The sequence below is a fragment of the Bos indicus genome, chromosome 19, assembly GCF_029378745.1.
Source record: "Bos indicus isolate NIAB-ARS_2022 breed Sahiwal x Tharparkar chromosome 19, NIAB-ARS_B.indTharparkar_mat_pri_1.0, whole genome shotgun sequence".
Taxonomy (NCBI): Eukaryota; Metazoa; Chordata; class Mammalia; order Artiodactyla; family Bovidae; genus Bos; species Bos indicus.
Genome location: NC_091778.1, coordinates 60334180 through 60355901, shown reverse-complemented (window position 1 = coordinate 60355901; position 21722 = coordinate 60334180). Strand labels below are relative to the sequence as shown.

Below are 21722 nucleotides of genomic sequence, written 5' to 3'. Positions count from 1 at the left end.
TTCCAGGCTATGCTGTTCCTCGGGATCCATTTAACTTCAGCTCACTAGCCCGAGGTAACAAAGATGTTTCACACTCGCTAATTAGGGGCTGGCAGGTAACCCAGCTAACCCCTGGGATGGGAAACACATGGTTAATAAATTGTTTGGTCACACTGCCTGCCTCTCAGAGATGCTCACAATCAACCGTCCATCCACAACCTCTAACCTTTTGAGTTTTCTGCTTGGGAATTTGGAGGAAGGCAGGGAAGCCAGAAAAACACAGACAGCAAGAAAGAGCTCCTGAGAGACCCAGAATCAGAGGGCCCACGTGTAGAGACAGTTTGACTTTCACCGAAGTGCTTCTCTCACTCATAAACACGAAGAGTGAAATGTTGCTAAACAAAGAATATGAAGGAATCTTTCAAGACGTATACAAGTATATGTAGAAACCATCTTTCACAATTTCTTGGTCATTTGTTTAAATTACTGATTCTAGACTACCATAACTACTTTCTATTATTAGAAAGAATTTTTACAGATTATTAATAAATAAGAGAAAAAGTAAACATTGGGTTGGCCAAAAAGTTTGCTCAGGTTTCACCATAAGATGGTACAGAAAAACCCGAATGAACTTTTTGGCTGACTAGATATGAAGATGATAAGGTTGCAAACAGAACTTAAAGATGTGTAACAAAGCAAAATTCCTCTCTCTCCCTTCTTCTCCACCTTCTCCCTTCCCCTCTCTCCATGTACACATATGTGTGGGTGAGTGTGTGTATTCTTTATGAGACAGAAAAACATTTTGCTAGCATTTCTTCCCATGGTCGATGATATTAGTCATATTTTATTTCTGGCAGCCCAATCTGTGCCTGGAAATAAGTTAATAAGTGCATGATGAAAGTTAAGTATAATTTAAAGATGAAAAATAACTGTATTGAGAAAAATGCATCATGTCAACTTGAGAATTTTTCAAAAGTGGTTTCAGAAACAAACCTGAACCTAATTTCACTTGTGAGCCATGGTCTGGAGCATGGAAAAGGTTCAGTGGGTGCTTATTTATTAAAATGAAGAAATCAAATTGATGCTGGGAGCTGTTAAGGAAAAAAAAAAAAAAAAAAACAGAAATCCAACCTAATATCTGCATGTTTAATAAATTCAACCCCATGAAATTGCTGAGTTTATAGGTCAACAATAAATGTTAACAGTTTTACATGGCTTAGTTTAATAGCATCATATGCACACACACAAAACTACTTAATGGAACAACTTAAATCTTTCCCCTTACCTCCCAAATTATATGTGAAAGAGAAGCATGAAAGTTATATCCTGTCTTCCCCTTTCACTGGTGTGGGATGACGTCTTAGAAATATTTTCTCCCTCCCTGTGAAGTGAGTGAAAGTTCCTCAGTCATGTCTGACAATTTTGCAACCCCATGGACTACATAGTCCATGGAATTCTCCAGGCCAGAATACTGGAGTGGGTAGACTTTCCCTTCTCCAGGGGATGTTCCCAACCTAGAGATCAAACCCAGGGCTCCTTCATTGCAGGCAGATTCTTTACCAGCTGAGCCACCAGGGAAGCCCAAGGATACTGGAGTGGGTAGCCTATCCCTTCTCCAGTGGATCTTCCCAACCCAGGAATTGAACTGGGGTCTCCTGCATTGCAGGTGGATTCTTTACCAACTGAGCTACCAGGGAAGTACTCCATAGGCATCTAGAATAACTTTCACTTCAAGAAAGAAGTAGTCATTTCTGGATATGTTGGGATTACATGGGAAGCAGGGCTGGGATGGGGCTTCCCAGGTTGTTCAGAGGTGAAGAATCCGCCAGTCAATGCAGGAGATGCAGGAGACGTCGGTTTGATCCCTGGGTCAGGAAGATCCCTTGAGGAGGAAATGGTTTACCCACGCCAGTATTCTTGCCTGGGAAATCCCATGGACAGAGGAGCCTGGCAGTTACAGTCCACGGAGGCACCCAGAGTCAGACACGATTGAGCGTGCGCATGCGCACGCACACACACACAGAGGCTGGGACTCTCCAGCTGTAACCAGACAAAAGTGTGGGATCAGAAGAAAGGGAACCACAGCAAGAAAGACTCAGAGTTGGCTCCACATTCATTGTCTCAGAAGCAGCCATCGAGGCAGCCCCCTTGGACAGCAAGGAGATCCAACAAGTCCATCCTAAAGGAAATCAGTCCTGAATATTCATTGGAAGGACTGATGCTGAAGCTGAAACTCCAACAGGGCCACCTGAATCGAAGAACTGACTCTGAAAAGACCCTAATGCTGGGAAAGATTGAAGGCCGGAGGAGAAGGGAATGACGGAGGATGAGATGGTTGGATAGCATCACCGACTCAATGGACATGAGTTTGAGTAAACTCTGGGAGTTGGTGATGGACAGGGAAGCCTGGCGTGCTGCAGTCTAGGGGGTGGCAAAAGGTCGTATCAGTCGGATACGACTGAGCAACTGAACTGAACAGATGTGATAACAAAGGCACAGGCTAGTTCAGTAACCCTGCTCAGGTCACACGTTTGTGGAAGCTGAGACAGGATCCCTTTTGTCATGTAACCCCAGCATCATACTCCTCCCCAAACATCATCCTGTCCTTCCTTGAGACCCTCCTTACTCTGATGCATGTTTCCTTATGGCATCAATCATGAGCAAATTTGCACAGGCTCATGTACTTTTGTGTGTGTGTCTTCCCTCTAAATGCAAGACTGATGACTGTATCAACTGCATCTGCTTCATCTGCTGAGGCTTAGGAGATACTAAATAAATAGTTTTGAGCTTCCCTGTGGCTCAGTGGTTACGAATCTGCTTGCCAAAGCAGGAGACACAGGTTTGATCCCTGGTCCAGGAATTTCCCGAATGCCAAGGAGCAACTAAGGCTGTGCGCCATGACTTCTGAGCCTCTGCTCTAGGGCCTGGGAACTGCAACGAAGACCGGCATAGGAAAAAATAAAAATTAAATCAATCAGTAATTTCTTTTAAGTAACTGTTGTGACAAATTACTGTTTGAATGAATGAATGACTGATGTACCTTACCCTATATTAAGGGGCAAGGAAAGTCAAAGCAGCAAGTCATTAAATTAAGAGTAAATTCCTAGGCATTTCCTTGGCAGTCAGGTAGTTAAGACTTCAAACTTCCAACTCAGGGTACGTGAGTTCAAACCCTCGTCAGGGAACTAAGATCTCATATACTGCATGGTACAATGAACAGAAAAGAAGAAAGAAACAGTAAGTTCCTAATCAAAGGTAGACACAGCATAAGGGATGGGGGCCAAGCCTGAGGACACCCCCAGGCGGGCCTTGGGCGGGACCCTGACGATCACACCTCTTCTGACCTGCTTGGTGGGGAACATATGGCACAAAGCCCGCTGGGTCAAGAAAGTGGCCCATTCCTTCCTGTGGGCCTGGTCCCTGGTTTCCCGCAGACCTGATGCACTGACTCCTGTACAGTCTCCCTCTGATGCAAGTCCAAGAAGACTGAGCAGGATTCAGGTTTTGCTTTGTGGCTCCCCATGAAGTCCAAAAGGCCCAAACGAGGACTGAGCCCATGCCTTGGCCCTAATGAGCACCAAAAGCCACCACTGTGCAGAGGGAAGGAGAAACCAACCGGGGTGAGAGATCGCACAACCGCCTGTGACCTGTTTCCACCAATTTAAATGAGGATGTTTTAAACACATTAACACGTTTATGGATAATGATTCCAACCACTTACAACAGTTTCAGAAGAAGAAAACAAAATCAGCATTAGACAAAACAGGGTGAAGAGCATTTTCTTTTGACAGGGGCCCTAGGGAGGAGCCTCAGCAGCAGCAGTTAATGAAAAGAGGGATGAAGTTTTTGAGACATTTTCATTGAAAGCCAGAGCTCGTACAGGCTGGATTTACTCTCACCTCCAGGTACATGCATGAAGGAGAGGGAGCCAAACTTTGCACAATCGTAATCATCCTCTCATACTCCTTTATCCACAAGAGGAGGAAATATTACAATCAGAGAATTTCTCAGTCCTTATTCAGGGTAAGGAAGGCTCTGTGTGAGTCTGCAAACAAGCATACATGGAGGTTGGGATATTAAGTGTGGAGACTACCTTTGGTTCCTTGATTCCATCCCCAATCTCAGAGTTGGGGTGCTCATGGGAATAACAGCAGAAGGAAAGGTGGAGTTCATTCCATGATCTACACATCCAGCCATCAACCATTCAGCAAATACCCATGAGCCCCCATTAGATACAGCCAAGTACAGCCCACAGGGCTTCCCAGATGGCTCAGTGGTCAAGAATCCACATGCCAATTCAGGAAACATGAGTCTGATCCCTGGGTGGGGAAGATCCCCTGGAGAAGGAAATGGCAACCCACTCCAGTACTCTTGCCTGGAAAAACCCATAGACAGAGGAGCCTGGTGGGTACAGTCCAGGGGGTCGCTAAGAGTCGGACACAACTGAGCAACTAAACGGCAACAACACCCCACGCTCCTAAGGTGCAAACCCTTAGGCAGGGCTTTGCACTCAGCACTTGACAGTGAAATGTCACAGCCCAGGTCGGAATTCTGATCGTGTGGTTAGGGGCTGAGATAAAAGCAAACATGGGGGTGTAGGGGCACAAAGCAAAAGGCAATGAGCCTAGGTGGAGACTGAGACGCTTAGAACCGGAGGTCCAGCTGGAACACTCTAAGAATAGAGGTCTTTGAATTTGAACGAACATACTTAGGGCTTCCCAGACGGAACCCACCTGCCAGTGCAGAAGACACAGAGACTCGGGATCGGTCCCTGGGTCCAGAAGATCCCCTGGAGGAGGACATGGCAACCCACTCCAGTATTCTTGCCTGGAGAATCCCCTGGACAGAGGAGCCTGGTGGGCTACAGTCCACGGGGTCGCAAAGAGTCAGACACGACCGAGGCACCTAGGGACACAGAGCACGAATATGCAGTTTGCCACACTCCCCACCCTACGCAATCAGCAGCATCTGAGTCATCACTGCTGGTGACAGTGACCTCTGAGGAAACTGGCTGAGTTCACAAGGCACCTGAGAAGTGGCTCTCAGGCTGGTTGAACCCTGATGGTACGTTAGCCATGCAGACCGGGGAAGGGACCTCAAGAGAGCAAACTGTCCCTGAAATAGAGTAGAGGCATGAAAATGAGCCCCGCCTGAAGGGGCCGCAGGTCAGCACTGCTGCAGAGGCCAAGGGCAGGCCCTGCACAGAACGGCGAGAGATTCGGGCGACTTTCAAAAGTAACCCCATCCACATGTAGTTAACTAGTTATATAATACACGAAAATTAATAATTTGTGTATTTCATAAATATAAACATATATATAATTACATTGTATAATATATACAATTCTATAATAGATCATGTGTAACATATATATTTCATCAGTATATTTTATATTTGATTAGTATATCTGCATATTATTTCTGTTTAAAGTTATATTTTATATATTATCCACATTAATATATTTATATATTACATTATATATCATTTATAACTGTTTATATTATATATTATTTATATTTACATAAACTATGTACTATATAGCATATTATTTATACACAATATATACAGTCCACATATATTTTATAAGCATAAACCCATACACTATATATATCATATATATATTATATACTTTTATAAATACAAATATATATTTATGTACAAATATATAACAAATTATAATTTATATAATCATATATAAATTATATATTATATATAATAAATTATACTATATAAATTAATAATATACCATGTCCATTGGTAATAGATCACAAACAAGGAATTTTTTTTTAGTACAAGGTCTGGATCAAGAGTGCCAGATAAAACACAAGATGCCCAGTTAAATTTCAAATTATTTAAAATATGAGTTTGTCCCACATGCTACATGGAACATATCCTAGGAAAAATATATACATACACGTCCCCCCAAATCACACGGGACACACTTACACTGAAAAGATTCATTGTTGGTGGTGCTCATCTGAAGCTCAGAGCTTCCTGGAGCCCCTCGTTTTCTCTCGCTCCGTCTGGCAGCCCCGGCCTGCACAGCTGGGGGCTCCCGGAGCGCCCCCGACCCCGCGGCGTGCACCCAGACGCTCAGGGCTCTTGGGGAGCCTGGAGGGCGTGCTGAGCTCACGGGACTTCCTGTCCCACGTGCCGCTTCCTGTCCCGTCTGTGGCCCGTGTGCACCCTGATGTCTCACCTTATTTGCACCCCGCTGGCTCTCCTTGGGGCTCCCTCCCAGACACCCTGGGAGCAGGCTGAGGAGGACGGAGGACGGTGGGTGGGTGCACAGGGAGCCCTGGGAATCTGGAGGCTGAGTGGGAGAGAGCAGGTGGGGAGGCTGTCAACCAAGTCGGCAGCCTGCTGGCAACACCCAACAAGACCTGCTGCTCTAACACAAAGGAGGGCTGTGTCCTCGCACTTCTCAGAGGCCATCCCCGCTCGGGCCTATCGAGGGCCCCCAGAAGAAAGCTCACCGAGAAGCCCATTGTCTGAGGTGCAGCTCAATGACAGCCCAGACTGGGAGGCTCCGGGGGAGCCTTTCAGCTCAGGGCAAGCAGGGCATACCTCACCAGCGCCCGAAGCACCAGTTACCAGCTCCAGGGTGTCGCCGCCTGCAGCGTTCCAAGCGGTTGACACCTTTACAATGACTGTTTTCCATCTTTTCCCTAACCCCGCCACGGGTCCTCGAGCGAGGGTCACAGGAGCTGTCTTCAGGAAGAGGGAGAAGGGTCCTGGGCTCATGGGGGCCTTCTAGCTCAGTCTTTCAACGCAGAATTAAACTTTTAATCTGATTTGACACAGTTATTTGGGGAATCCACAGACTTGTCATGAGGCAGATGATTTAAGCAGAACTAAGAGATTTGGACCTGTCTTTGTGAAGATAAAAAAAAAAAAAAAAAGTTGGAGGAATTTGCTCCGTTTCTCCTTTTACACATCCCACACAACAAAACTGCACTGCAGACACTTGGCAACGCTCTGAGTTCCAGTGGCAAGCTAGACACGGAAAAAACAACAAAAGAGAGACAGTAAAAGACCTTTTCTCACCAAGTTGCTAGCGAGTATGCACGCGTGCTCAGTCACTCAGTCGGGTCCGACTCTTTGCAACCTCATGGACCGCGGCCCACCAGGCTCCTCTGTCCATGGGATTCTTCAGGAAAGAAAGCTGGAGTGGGTTGCCAACTGCTTAAACCAAAATGTTAGCGTTATTGGGATGGGCTATTTAGTTGCTCAGCCGTGTCTGACTCTTTGCAACCCCGTGGACTGAAGCCCACCAGGCTCCTCTGTCCATGGGATTCTCCAGGCAAGAGTACTGGAGTGGGTTGCCATGCCCTCCTTCAGGGGATCTTCCCGACCCAAGAATCAAACCCGCATCTCCCGTGGCTACTGCACTGGCAAGCGGATTCTTTACTACTGAGCCATTGGGGAAGCCAGCTAGTAAATATACAATGCATTTTTTTTCTTGTCTTCATCACTAACCAACTTTGCTTAAAGGAGTTAGCAAAAACAGTAAAATCAGTTGTTTCCCTTAAGTGAAGAGCATTTTCTGGGGGGAAGGGCGGCCCACAGGGCACAGTATGTGGGGTCAAAGTTCCTCGACCAGAGATTGAACCCAAATCCTCTGCAGTGGAAGCCCAGAGTCCTAACCACTGGACCACCAGGGAAGTCCCTGCAAAGAGCCCTCATAAGCAATAATAAATTTACGGTAAAATGTCAATAGTGTTTCCCAGTTGGCACAAATGGTAAAGATCTGCCTGCCAATGCAGGAGACAGGAGATGCGGGTTCGATCCCTGGATCAGAAAGATTCCCCGAAGAAGGAAGGGCAACCCACTTCAGTATTCCTGTCTGGAGAACCCCATGGACAGAGGAGCCTGGCAGGTTACAGCCCATGGGGTCACACAAGAGTTGGACACAGCTGAGAAGCTAAACAATGACAACAAGGCTTTACCCCAGGGGAGCGTGTGTCTGTGGGCACGACACTCGGTGTTTCCAGCCGGTCTGCCTTTGTCGTTACACATCCTCACAGGTCCCTCTCTGCTCCTCAGGGACAGCAAGGAGGATGGTAAGATACGAGCAAGTCCCTTCCTCAAGTAAGAACAGGGTTCACCAGCTCTTGTATCTGAAAACACTTTTCCGTTCTAAGACTAAGAACACACCAAGGTTCAAAGATCAGAGAATCACAGTCATACCTCCCACCACTCACCTATCAACACTGGGAAAGCAGTTGTTCTGTATAAGGATCAACAGTCCTCACTAGGACAGCAGCTCTGGAACATCAGGTTTTTAAGGGGAGAGTCATGAGTTTCCTGAACCTCATGCAAAGAGTGGTATGGGGTGGGGTGGTATTTCCTGAAGCCCTGAAGCCCCAGGACTCTTTTTTATGGGAGTCCTCCCACTCTTTGTCTGAGAACTTCATTGTCCCCCCTGCTACAGAGGTGCAGACCAACAGAGACCTGTTGTTCTGTGCTGGGTGTAGAAACTTTCAGGCCTTGCATCTTGACCTTGGGCAAATTGCATAAAGTCCTGGGACTCCATTTCACCATCTATAAAACAGCAATAACCCTCAGTGCCCCTCCCTCCTTCATAGGGTTGTTTTAAGGGCAACATGTTAAGGTCATCCACCTAAAAGCACTTAGAGGTAAAAAATTAATGCAGTAGAGGTATTTATACGATAACTGTTGTCATCATTCTGATAGCACCGGCCCCTTATTGTCATCAGTGCATGTTATGAAGTTCCCCCCTTGCACACCCTGTTCCATAGACAGCAGATAATATCCCACCTTTGCATTGACTGTACCCTCTGCCTGGAAAGCTCCTTGGCCCCAGAGCCTTGTAGTCAGCTTCCTCTCCTCCTTTAAAGTTTGTTCAGATGTCCTTGTGGTTGATGGGGGGAAGGATGCGGGGAAAAACTAGTTAGTGAGCTTGGGATGGACAGGTACACACTGCGATATTTAAAATGCATAACCAACAAGGACCTCCCTACAGCACATGGATCTCTGCTCAATGTTATGTGGCAGCCTGGATGGGAAGGGAGTTTGGGGGAGAACAGATACGTGCATGTGTACGGCTGAGCCCCTCTGCTGTCCACCTGGAACTGTCCCAGTATTGTTTATCAGCTGTGGTGGTGGTGGAGGTGGTTTAGTTGCTCAGTTGTTTCTGACTCTTGTGACCCCAGGGACTGTAGCCTGCCAGGCTCCTGTCTGTGGGATTTCTCTACCCAGGAATCGGACCTGCGTCTCCTGCTTGGCAGGTGGATCCTTTACCACTGGGCCACCTGGGAAGCTATACCCCAATACGAAGTAAAAAGTTAAAAAAAAAAAAAACGTGTTCAAATGCCATCTTCCAATGAGGCGTGCTCTGACTCTTCTATTCAAATTACAACCCGCCCCCTCCGCCCTCAGCATTCCTGATGCTCCATGACCTCTGCTACACATTTTACTATAGTTTATTTCCTCCAACACACTATAAAGTCCATTATGCTTAAGATAATTTTGATTGAAGTAATGCATTAAACTGACGTCATAAATACACCACTCATTATGTTTATGATCTATTGTCTGTCTCTGTTTCACAAGGTGAAATATCTGTTTTGCGTATTAAAATATCCCAAGCTTATTTAAGATAGCACTTGACATAAAGTAAACATTTAAAAAATATTTGTTCAGTGAAGCAATTCACTGAAAATAAATGTGTGGCCATCCATTGCCTGTGTTCTCGGTTCTTTAGCCTAGAGTCCAAAGTCAAACACAACCTAACCTACCTTTTCAGTATAATCTCCCTCTTCCCTTTTTTTGGTTTTCCCCTTTGATAAACACACTCAGCTAACATGGATTGTCTTTCATTGCTCCCAACATCCTACAGAATTGTATAAAGTGTCTTTATTCTGCTTCTTTTGCTTAGAAAGCCCACTCTCCAAGTGTTCTCATTTCAAGTCCTCCTTATCTTTCCAGTTCTATGAGGCCCTTCCTGATTTTCAGGCAAGGACATACGCTGTCCCTTCTCTGTACTCAGCATGTGACTTAGGCCTCTACTAAGGTCTCTACCTTGACCTTGCCTTCTATTGGTTTGGGGCGCTGTCTCATTCGCCAGAGCTGCCACCACAGACCAGGTGACTTAAACAACAGAAATTTATTTTCTCACAATTCTGGAGGTTAGAAGTCTGAGGTCAGGTGCTGGCAAGGTCGGTCTCCTCAGAGGCCTCCCTCCTCGGCTTGCAGACCACCGCCTTCTCACTGTGTGCTCACCGTTCTTCTCTATGTCTGTGTCCAAACGCCATTATATGGATGGCAGTCATCCTAGGCTTCATTGTCATGACTTCATTTTAACTTAATTACGTGTTTAAACACCCTATCACAGGAACTTCCCAGGTGGTCCAATGGCTAAGACTTCCCATTCCCAATGCGGAGGACCCGGGTTTCATTCCTGGTTGGGAACAAGATCCCACATGCCACACGCACTCTAAGAGTTTGCCTGCCATGATTAAAAGACCCCATGTGCCCCAACTATCATAAAACATCCTACATGTCTCAACTAAGACCCACAACGGCCATATAAATAAATAATTTTAAAACAAAAAACAGAGTAAGATCTGTCTTCTGAGAATTAAAAAAAAGACCCTATTGCCAAACACAGTCCTTTTCTGAGGTACTGGAGGTTAGGCTTCCACGTATGAATTTGGAGGGGACTCTCAAATTCAGCCCACAGCAGGTGTGTACCTCAAGCTCCCCCAACCTGCTCCAGGCTATGAGCCATGAATTTCTTCAGGACAGGCACTTGGTCTCATCCATTTTTGTAACTCCCAAGCAACCTAGCATAGTTTCAGACTGTTAACTGGCTCTTGAAAATCACTGGGTATAGCACATGTCCAAGCACAGTCTCACAGAAAGCAGAGTCTCTGATAAAGATGGTTTTGAGTCTTTCCCTGCTCTTTGGATCAACTGTCAAATCAACACGATCCCCTGGAATTTTTCTCAACTTTCTGCCTTATCCCTTTTCTTTCTCCCCAGGTTTGCTCTCTTGAAGCTCATTTCCCAGATGAGGAATGATTTGCTTCTTCAACTGCTCTTTGCAAATGAAAATAAAGGCTTCCCTGGTGGCTCAGACAGTAAAGAATCTGCCTGCAATGCAGGAGACCTGGGTTTGATCCCTGGGTCAGGAAGATCCCCTGGAGGAGGAAATGGCAACCTGCTCCAGTATTCTTGCCTGGAGAATCCCATGGACAGAGGAGCCTGCTGGGCTACAGTCCATGGGGTTGTAAAGAGTCAGACAGGACTGAGTGACCAACACTTAATGAGAATAAACTAAGTCTTCATTCTGTTTATCAATAAATGAGCATCTTTATGACTTTTTAAGATTTTTTTGGGGGGGGGATCTGGACCATTTTTAAAGTCTTTATTGAATTTGTTATAATACTGTTTCTGTTTTTTGGCCATGAGACATGTGGGATATCTTAGTTCCTGGAGCAGGGATCAAACCTACATGCCCTGCATTGGAAGGCCGTCTTTTTGTTTTTTTATTTTGGTTGCACTGGGTCTTTGAAGAAGACTCTTGAGAGTCCCTTGAACTGCAAGGAGATCAAGAAGCTGAAACTCCAATACTTTAGCCACCTGATGAGAAGAACTGACTCATTGGAAAAGACCCTGATGCTGGGAAAGATTGAAGGCAGGAGGAGAAGGGGTCGACAGAGGATGAGATGGTTGGATGGCATCACCAACTCGATGGACGTGAGTTTGAGCAAGCTCTGGGAGTTGGTGATGGACAGGGAGGCCTGGGGTGCTGCGGTGCATGGGGTCGCAAAGAGTCGGACACAACTGGGCGACTGAACTGCACTGGGTCTCCATCGCTGTGTGCGGGCATTCTCTAGCTGAGGTGAGAGGGAGCGGCTTTCCACCGCAGCGCGGGCGTCTCACTGCGGGGCTCCTCTCATGCAGAGCCCAGGCTCTCGGGCTCATGAGCTTCAGGAGTTGCAGTGCACGGGCTTACTTGCTCTGTGGCCTGTGGGATCTTCCCAGACCAGGAATCGAACCCCTGTCCCCTGCATTGGCAGGCAGATTTCTATCCACTGGACCCCCAGGGAAGCCCCTATAACTTTCCGTGAGGAGAAATCCTGCATAAACAGTCTAACATTGTAATAAGTAAGGTATGATCAAAACCTAAGGAGACTTTCTATCTGAACAGTGTTCTAAGTATCTACGTCAGCATCTGCCTATTTTGTATTCAGGCTTGTTGATTTGGAAGTACACAATATCCTTGACAACCTCTACTTCAACTGAAGAATTAAAAAACTCTTTCCAAACCACAAGAATGGTGTATATCAGTCAAAATATGAAAATGCTCTTAGCTAACACAGGATTCCAACTTGAGAAACCATTAGTTGAGAGAACTCTAGAAACGTGTCTTAGGAGACTGACAGTGAAAACTGCTGCGAGCCTGGAAACACAATGAACTGTTAATCTTGCAGAAGATGGCTGATCTTCACAGCACAGGTTAAAGACCTTCTATGTAGAAAAGCAGTCCTTAATTGAATTCTTCCATTAGCATTTATGGACAAAACTCCGACCCCCTGGTTTCCTGTTACTGAAAAAAACACACATTCTGTCCGTAAGACTGAGGGACACAAAACTAGATATTGGTTAAAAACAACATCAGTTGGAAATTTATGCTTAAAGAATAATGTCATTAAGAGATAAGGATACTCAAAATCTCCAAAATTAAACAAAATAATCCTTGTAATGACTTTTAAGAACAGGAGGCAGTGTTTTCGGGGGGGGGATAAAAGGACTGAATTAGGCGAGGAAGCTGAAGTTATCTCACGGTTTGTAGCTGGCATTTGCTGTGTTAATTGGCGTAACTCACAGATCATTCTTGGGTTTCAGGAGCTTCATCTGTGAGAAGAAAGGGCAGATGAAGTGACAAGGCTGAACTGTGAAGGCTGGGGAGCTCAAGCATCTCCATAAAATTGCCTTCTGTTTCAAAGCCTTCCCTCAGGTCCTGGAAGCTCCACCGACTCTTTCGGGGGGTGCTTGTGTTGGACAGAGAGCCAGGAGCACTCGGCACGGTACAACGATCAGGTTGTACCATTTCTGCGAGGAGCCAGGACTAGGGACGGGGTTCTCTGGTGCTCCCAGGGTCCCCCACCTCCTGAAGCCAAGACACTCAGACCATTCATGCAGAGGTCCCACGCTGACAGCAGTAAACACCCACCAGACGCTGTGATGATGAAAGCACGTCAGGAAAGCAAACATAGCTGCCTGGGTCACACTATGTCACTCCTCAGCAATCTTACCAGGCGTGACATGAAAACACACACTGACCAGGAAGTTGCTACTGAAAGCATAGGGCAGGTTTACATAGGAAAAACGAAGAGGGAAAGTGACTCCTTTTTTCACAAATTCCTAGGTAACGTGTCTTGCATTGTTTAAGCAAATTTGTTCTAATAAGCTCAATTTTTTACAAACATATTCCAATGGGAAAAAAATCTGAATCTCCCCTGGCCAAATACCAGGAGCTGCTCGTGTAGGCACTGCCTGACAGCCCCAGAGAAACCTGCCAGTTCCCGCTCCTAGCAGGCTGATCTGTGGACAGACCACCACATCACCCAAAGAACCTGTCTGTCGGAGAAAGACTAAAAACGATTCAGATCACAGTAAGATCTGATTATTCACAGAACTGTACACTGAAGTGCCATTTTCTTCTTTTGACTTTGCAAGTCTCATTACACTCTAGGTATGCAAAGTAAATCAGGTAACTAACGGTTGCCTCACCAAAGTTGTCAAAAACATGGAAACCCAGAAATTCTCAGCATGTTACCGACCAAATAATCAAATCCAGGTGGCTCTAGTCATAGAGAATCCACCCTGCAATGCAGGAGACTTGAAGAGATGTGGGTTCAACCTGAGTCAGGAAGATCCGCTGGATGAGGGCATGGCAACCCATTCCATTATTCTTGCCTGGAGGATCCCATGGACAGAGGAGCCTGGCAGGCTACAGTCCAGGGGGTCACAGAGAGTCATACACACCGGAAGTGATGAGCACGCATGCAATTGAATCCTGCAGGCTGGTGAGCTCCAGCAGCAGAGTACACCTAGGGTTGTAACAGTAATAATTATGCAAAGGACCTGGCAACCAATAATCCATTGTCTGTCTTTATTGTTTTTCTGTAGTCGCTAAGTCGTGTCTGATTCTTTGGGGACCCCACAGACTAGCCTGCCAAGCTCCTCTGTCCATGGGACTTCCCAGGCAAGGTTACTGGAGCGGTTGCCATTTCCTTCTCCAGGGGATCTTCCCAGCCCAGGGAATGAACATGGGTCTCCTGCATTGCAGGCAGATTCTTCACCACTGAACCATCAGGGAAGCCTTCTGTCTTTGTACATTGGCCTTTTCTGACATTTCATATGAAAAGAATAAGATAATATGTATAATACTACCTTTATCTTTTATAGATGACTTCTTTCACTTAGCATAATATTTTTAAGTTTCACCCACATACAACCATATCAGTATTTTGCTCCTTTTTAATGACAAATAGTATTTCACTATATGGGATATTCAACACTTTATTCATCAATTGATGGACATCTTTAGGCATAAATAAATAATAAAACAGTAATGCTGTTTTGAAGACTTGCTTCCACTTCTCTTAAATATATACTGGAAAGTAAAATCTGTGTCCTATGGTAACGTTTCCAATGAGTCAGTATGCATCAGGTGGCCAAAGTATTGGAAAAGACCCTGATGCTGGGAAAGACTGAAGGCAGGAAGAGAAGGGGATGACAGAGGACGAGATGGTTGGATGGCATCACAGACTCAATGGACATGAGTTTGGGCAAGCTCTGGGAGTTGGTAAAGAACAGGAAAGCCTGGAGTGCTGCAGTCCATGCGGAAGCAAAAAGCCAGACATGACTGAGCAACTGAAATTAACTTATGATAACTTTAAGAAACCACTGAATTATATTCCAAAGTGGCTGCACCATTTTATGTTCCCACCAGCAATATAGGAGTCTTCCATTTTCTTCACATCCTCACCAACATCTTTTATCATCTTTTTTAAAAAAAACTTGATTGAGGTATAGTTGCTTTACAATGTAGTGTTAGTTTCTATTGTGTGGCAGAGTGGTTCAACTATACCTATACACATACACCATCTTGTTGTGGAGTTGTAAACTCCAGATGGTGACTGCAGCCGTGAAATTAAAAGACGCTTACTCCTTGGAAGGAAAGCTATGACCAACCTAGATAGCATATTCAAAAGCAGAGGCATTACTTTGCCAACAAAGGTCCGTCTAGTCAAGGCTATGGTTTTTCCTGTGGTCATGTATGGATGTGAGAGTTGGACTGTGAAGAAAAGCTGAGTGCCGAAGAATTGATGCTTTTGAACCGTGGTGTTGGAGAAGACTCTTGAGAGTCCCTTGGACTGCAAGGAGATCCAACCAGTCCATTCTGAAGGAGATCAGCCCTGGGATTTCTTTGGAAGGAATGATGCTAAAGCTGAAACTCCAGTACTTTGGCCACCTCATGCGAAGAGTTGACTCATTTGAAAAGACTCTGATGCTGGGAGGGATTGGGGGCAGGAGGAGAAGGGGACGACAGAGGATGAAATGGCTGGATGGCATCACTGACTCAATGGAGGTGAGTCTCAGTGAACTCCGGGATTTGGTGATGGACAGGGAGGCCTGGCATGCGGCGATTCATGGGGTTGCAAAGAGTCGGACACAACTGAGCGACTGATCTGATCTGATCCGAAGAGATTTGAAACTTAACTTGCCTTTGGGTCCACTTACATCTGCATATTACTGACAAATTATCATAAGTGTGTGAAGACAAAGAGTTGTTGATATTCAATGATCATTCCCTCTTTATCTCAAAAGTCCCCAATTGCTATCTGTCCTTATTACACTATTTCAAAATAAGCTGTTATTAGGACTTCTCTGGTAGTCCAGTGGCTAGGACTCCACGTTCCCAATGCAGGAGACCTGGGTTCGATCCCTAGTCAGGGAACTAGATCCCACAGGCAGCAACTCAAGATCCCGCGTACCACAACTAGGACCCAGCACAGCCAAAGAAATAAAAATAAATAAAGTAAAAAAGAAAATAAGATTTTGTTCTCCCCTCTCTGTCTTGTAACTATTTGGTCACCTCCAGTGTAGATCAGTATGAAAAAATTTCAATCACAGCTAAGAAAAAATAACCCAGAAGTGGTGAAAGCAGAAATGACAAAGCAGAGTTTTTCAGCAGACACACAAAAAAATTATGCAGCTTGATGTTTCTAAAAAAGAAATGGAAACAGCTCAAGACCATAGCAGCAAAATTTCAGGCTACCGAGTTTTGGCTTCTCATTTCACCAGTTCCCAGTATTTCTACTGAAATGAAAAGGTTAGTCATTAGTCAGTGGAAAATTTTGTTGAAGGGAAAAAAGTATATACTAATGGAATCTGTTGTCCAGACTGCAAACTGCTTTACAAGTGACAATTAATTAAGACCCACAACACAAGCATAAGGCAGTTCTAACCCCTATCACAGCAAAGCTTTGCTGAACCTTGTTATTTCTTAGGATGAAACATTTTGAAGAGAGTACTGGGACATGGGAATGTCATGAGAATTTTTACAACGTACAAAGGCCACATATGCAGGCCTTTCATTTTGCAAATTACTTAAGATAAGTAGGATAAATCCGATGAACTTCCCATATGTTATCAAAAACTCATTCTCTTTGGGGCATGGATTAAGTGAAACTCTTCCCACTTCATTTGAAGACATGGTATTTTTTTTCCCTCACTCATGACACCCAACTTTGACCAACACAGAGTAGCAATATGGCAAACTTGGTAGCCTGCAGTCCATCCAGCACACACGCACTGATCATCAACTGAACGCCAGTTTTTGTATTTCCTGAAACTGTCAATTCCAATACACTTCATAGCAGTGTCACGGCACTAAAGTTGCCAGCAGTGGGTGATGACAGAGTTGGGTGTGGGAGGTAGAAGAACCATAAGATAAACAAGAAATTAAATCACAGAATCTTGTAAAATAAGGGGAGACGCTGATCAGAGAGCCTCACTCCCATCCCCTAGGAATGGTGACGTCATGAGTCACTCCGTCAGCACGTTGTTGATGGTTGTGTTCTCCTCCCCTCAACTCCAGAACTTTTCCAGGTTCGGTCAATGCCCAAGCCATCAGGCCAAGGGCTATTTTCAGCTCCAGCAGCTCCCTTGTTTTGCGAGCAGCCCAGACAGGAAACCACCCAGTCTGGGAGGATTCAGTTAGGTCCCAAAAGAGCACACACTCAGGTACAAAACTTTCAAGGCAGCAAGGGATGTTGTGGTTAATCTCCATGCACCACTGAAGAGGGGACAAACAGGCATTGGTTCTCCAAGGGATTAACACTGTTTTACACACATGCACACACACACCCTTCACACACATACATACATACATATATAACAATACATGTATGTATATGCATGTATGTGCCATACACACATACATATTTGTACTATATATGTAAACACATGACACAAATATAAATGTATACGTGTGTGTTTGTAGTGTATATATGTAAACACGTAAATGAATGTGTATGTACCTAAAATATATGTACATACCTGTTAGGTGTACCTAACATACACCATACATAGCATATATTCTGTGTATGTGTACACACATATATGTATATGTGTGTAATATATGATACACATATACACATATATTTGTGTGCATATGTATGTATCCGTGTATACACATGTATGTGTATGCATGCACACACATGTATGTATACACTTAAATATGTATGTGTGTGTACAAACATATCACATACATATATAGACATTTTCACGTAGGTGTGTATATACATAAACATATATGCATATGTATGTAAGCATATGAGGGGTAGATCTAAAGGCATTTACAACCCCCCATTCCTCTCCATGTTTTTCTACATGGATTTCTACAGAGAACTTGCGGAGACTTTAAATTTACTCCTTTTTTTTAAGGAAGATGTTTCATTTCAGTTGAAAGTGCCACTAGTTAACAATCATGTGAGTGTAAGGGGAGCAATCTCAGGCAGATTTTGTAGACAGGAAAAACATCTGTCACATGCAGAGTTTTGGTTAGAATTTGGAGAATGTCCTTAAGGAGAATTTGACTTACTCATCATCTCCCAGGAGGCTCCAGTTGGTAAGTCCATCGGACGTTCCTGGACCCACACGTGCCCACATGGCTTTAGAAAGAAAAGTGGGAAAAGAGGGCAGGAGGACACGTCAGATCGCACAACGTCAGATGTGACATTGGGAACCTACTCATATAAAAAATTACTCAGTTTATCTGAAATTTAACTGAGTTTCCTAAATATTCTCTGACAACCCACTCATTGGTACTTATCACGTATTCATTCTTATGTCTTGATTTCTTCACGGTCTGTCTGTCTTTTCTAATCTTTATTTCCTCATGGGGCATAGTCCACAGCTGGGAACAGGAGAATCTACCAATATCTATTGGATCGATGGGTAGACACGTAACAAACATAACCCAAATCATTAATTCTTACAAACCGCACTGTCTAACATAAAATGGTCAAATTAAAGTTAACTGAGGAAGTACGTGTCCATAAGAACTTTCAGATGCATGACTTCAGATCAGGCTATTTACGGCAGTTTCTACAGCTGGGAGGTTGGCACTTGAATTGAGACTAATTTCTCCCTGGAGGTGAAGCTAGAAGTTCCATTCAACCATGGGTAACTACCATTTACTGAATGCTCAGTATCATCCAACAAACATTTATACGAACCTTTAACTCTCACAAAGCCCTCCTGGGAAGAGAAGTTTAACCCTCCTTCACAGATGAGGAAAGGGAAGCTCAAAGAAGTCAAGCAATTTGCAGAAGATCACACAGCTGTCTTCAAGGACAACTAGAATTTGAACTCAGAAAGACTGGCTCCAATACTGGTATCCTAACTATTCAGCTACACAGTAGCTCAAGTAAAACAAATTCTATGTATTCAACAGGGCTTCCCAGGTGGCTCAGTGATAAAGAATCCGTCTGCCAAGAAGGAGGCTCAGGTTTGATCCCTATGTCTGGAAGATCCCTTGGAGAAGAAAATGACAACCACTCCAGTATTCCTGCCTAGGAAATTTCATGGACAAAGGAAACTGGCAGGCTAATCACATAGAAGTTGGCATGATTTAGTGACTAAACAAAAACAATGTCTTCAACTATGCTGGTGGCTCAGCAGTAAAGAATCCACCTCAATCCAGGAGACTTGGTTCAATCCCTGGGTTTGACCCCTGAGTCAGGAAGATTCCTCTGGAGAAGGAAATGGCAACCCACTCCAATACTCTTGCCTGGGAAATCCCATGGACAGAGGAGCCTGGAGGGCTACAGTCCATGGGGTCACAAGAGCTGGACACGGCTTAGCGACTACACCACCACCACCACCACCACAGGCTGACTCCATGGCCTTTGCTTCTGGAAGTACAGTTCTTACTGCCCACGCCCTAGTTCCCTTTCTCTACTCCCAACAATATTCTCGAACAGGCCTTGGGTGTTTTTCCTTCTGCAACTCCCCACTTCCATGTAGCTCTTAGTCAACACTGCAAATGGCTTTCCCAAACAGCAACATCTATGAGAAGACTCTCCCTCTGGATTACGCCCCAAATTTAAGATCTTATAATGTTAATCCTCCCGCTCCTCCTCACCCACTCTCTGCTCCAGAATACAGGACAAGGTCAAAAAGTAGGAGCAATTAACACAGTATAAGAAGGCTTCTTTTGTGAGACTTGTGGAGGGGAGGGGAGGGGTTGGGGTACAGATTTCTCAGACTAGGAATTCATATCCAATAGATAAACCCAGAAAAATGAAGTGTTAGTCACTCAGTCGTGTCCGACTCTTTGTGACCCCGTGGACTGTAGCCCACCAGGCTCCTCTCTCCATGGAATTCTCCAGGTGAGAATATTGGATTGGATACCCATTCCCTTCTCCAGGGGATCTCTCTGATCCAGGGATCAAACCCAGGTCTCCTGCATCACAGGTGGATTTTTTACCATCTGAGCCACGAGGTAAGCCATGGCTCAGGTCATTTCTAGACTCACAGCAGATATATATTTGGGATGAAAAGAATATTTTGGAAAGTTCCCTAAAGTCATTTCATGTAAAGGACTATAAAAATATTAGGCATCATGCTATCTTATCTTCATTTAATAGAGATGTAATGTATCTTTATTAGCCAATTTAAAAGTAATATTTTAGGTGATGACAAGTTGAAAAGACTGGATATACAGAACTGTAACTGGAAATTTTCACTGGGAAAATTTAATCCATTTTGACTGATGTCTGGAAGGAAGAGAGGGTAAGGTTGACTTAACAATTTGGAAGGCCAATTCATCAGCAATAATAAGCTAGTTTTAAGGGGGGAAATAAAATGTTAAACCATGAGATCCCCCAGTTACAAAGAAAAAAAAATACTACAAAAGGCCAATACAAGATACATTTCCAAAGAAGGTTGTTCAAACTATAAACCAGGATATTCTTTTTCACAATTGATTTTAAAGAAAACTAAATAACTGGCCATGTGTAATGCATGAAGTAATTCTCACTAGGCAAATAAGGATAACCAGAATGATGCTTTTAATGAGTGCTTTTGAATTTCAAATCAAAGGCTTTCAGTTCAATCTACAATGAATGTATTGATTTTTATTCTATCATCTGCCCACATGGAACTATACTAGACTTCGGTGTTTTGGGGTTTAGGAACCACAGCTGAGGGATCTAGCACTTTAGAAACACTGAAAACTACTGGCTACCTGTGGCTGATTCATGTTGATATATAGCAGAAATCAACACATTATTGTAAAGCAATTATCCTCCAATTAAAAATAAATAAATTTAAATTTTTTAAAAAAGAAAACAATTGGCACTGCCTTTAACTATCAAGGACATTTGTCCCCAAATTAAACTACCAGAAGCTTCAAACCCATGTGACTCTTGACATTTTAACTACTGTCAGGAACAAGAGAAATATCTGCTTTGTTTCACCACCATCACCCAGGCTACAGAGTCTTCTCGTATCCAGGCCCATTGGACACAAGCAAAGCCAGCACACGGCGGCAACGGACTATGCAGGCCAGGCCAGTAGACTTCCGCATATGAACCAGGTGTATAAGCCATTGCATCTTGTGAGAATGCAAAACCTCATTTTGCTGAAAACAAGACTGTTGGTGCGGGACTTCATGGCAGTCCAGTGGTTAAGACTTTGACTTCCTCCACAGGGGGTGAAGGTTCAACACCTGGTCAGGGAGGTAAGACTGCACATGCCTCACAACCAAAACACCAAAATATTAAAAAAAAAAAAACAGAAGCAATATTGTAACAAATTCAATAAAGACTTTTTAAATGGTCCATATAAAAAATGCTTTAAAAAAAAAAAACCTCTTGAGTTATCTCACGGTGGAGACTGCAGGGAGACATAGCGGGACACAGAGACCAGGCTCAGATATAGTAAGACTGCAGATCTGTGCGCCTTACCACCCCTGTGAGCACGGAAGCCCTCTGGTAACCTCCGCATCAAGGCAGATTCGACCCGGGAGCACTGTTTCTTCTTTGTTGTTATGTGTTGGGTCTGATGTCCTCTCAAGTTGAAAATAATCACCTCACTGAGACATATCAGGAAAATTTTACCCAGAAAACACTGATGGAGCCATGTGGGGAGACAGAGGATAAAATAGGAAAGAGAAGGAAGAGGAGTAGGAATA

The 21722-nt window shown here is 44.3% G+C and overlaps 1 long non-coding RNA gene across 4 annotated transcripts in view; it reads right to left on the bottom strand.

Annotated features, from left to right (window-relative positions):
* Positions 1-21722, bottom strand: part of LOC139177661 (uncharacterized) — a 272522-nt gene that overhangs the window by 146381 nt on the left and 104419 nt on the right. Inside the window, exon 5 of one of the 4 annotated variants that reach the window (XR_011562201.1) lies at positions 18126-18195. The exons of the other annotated variants lie outside the window; for them this stretch is intronic. This is a non-coding gene — a long non-coding RNA (uncharacterized lncRNA). The remainder of the gene's footprint in view (positions 1-18125; positions 18196-21722) is intronic. 4 annotated transcript variants of the gene reach the window in all.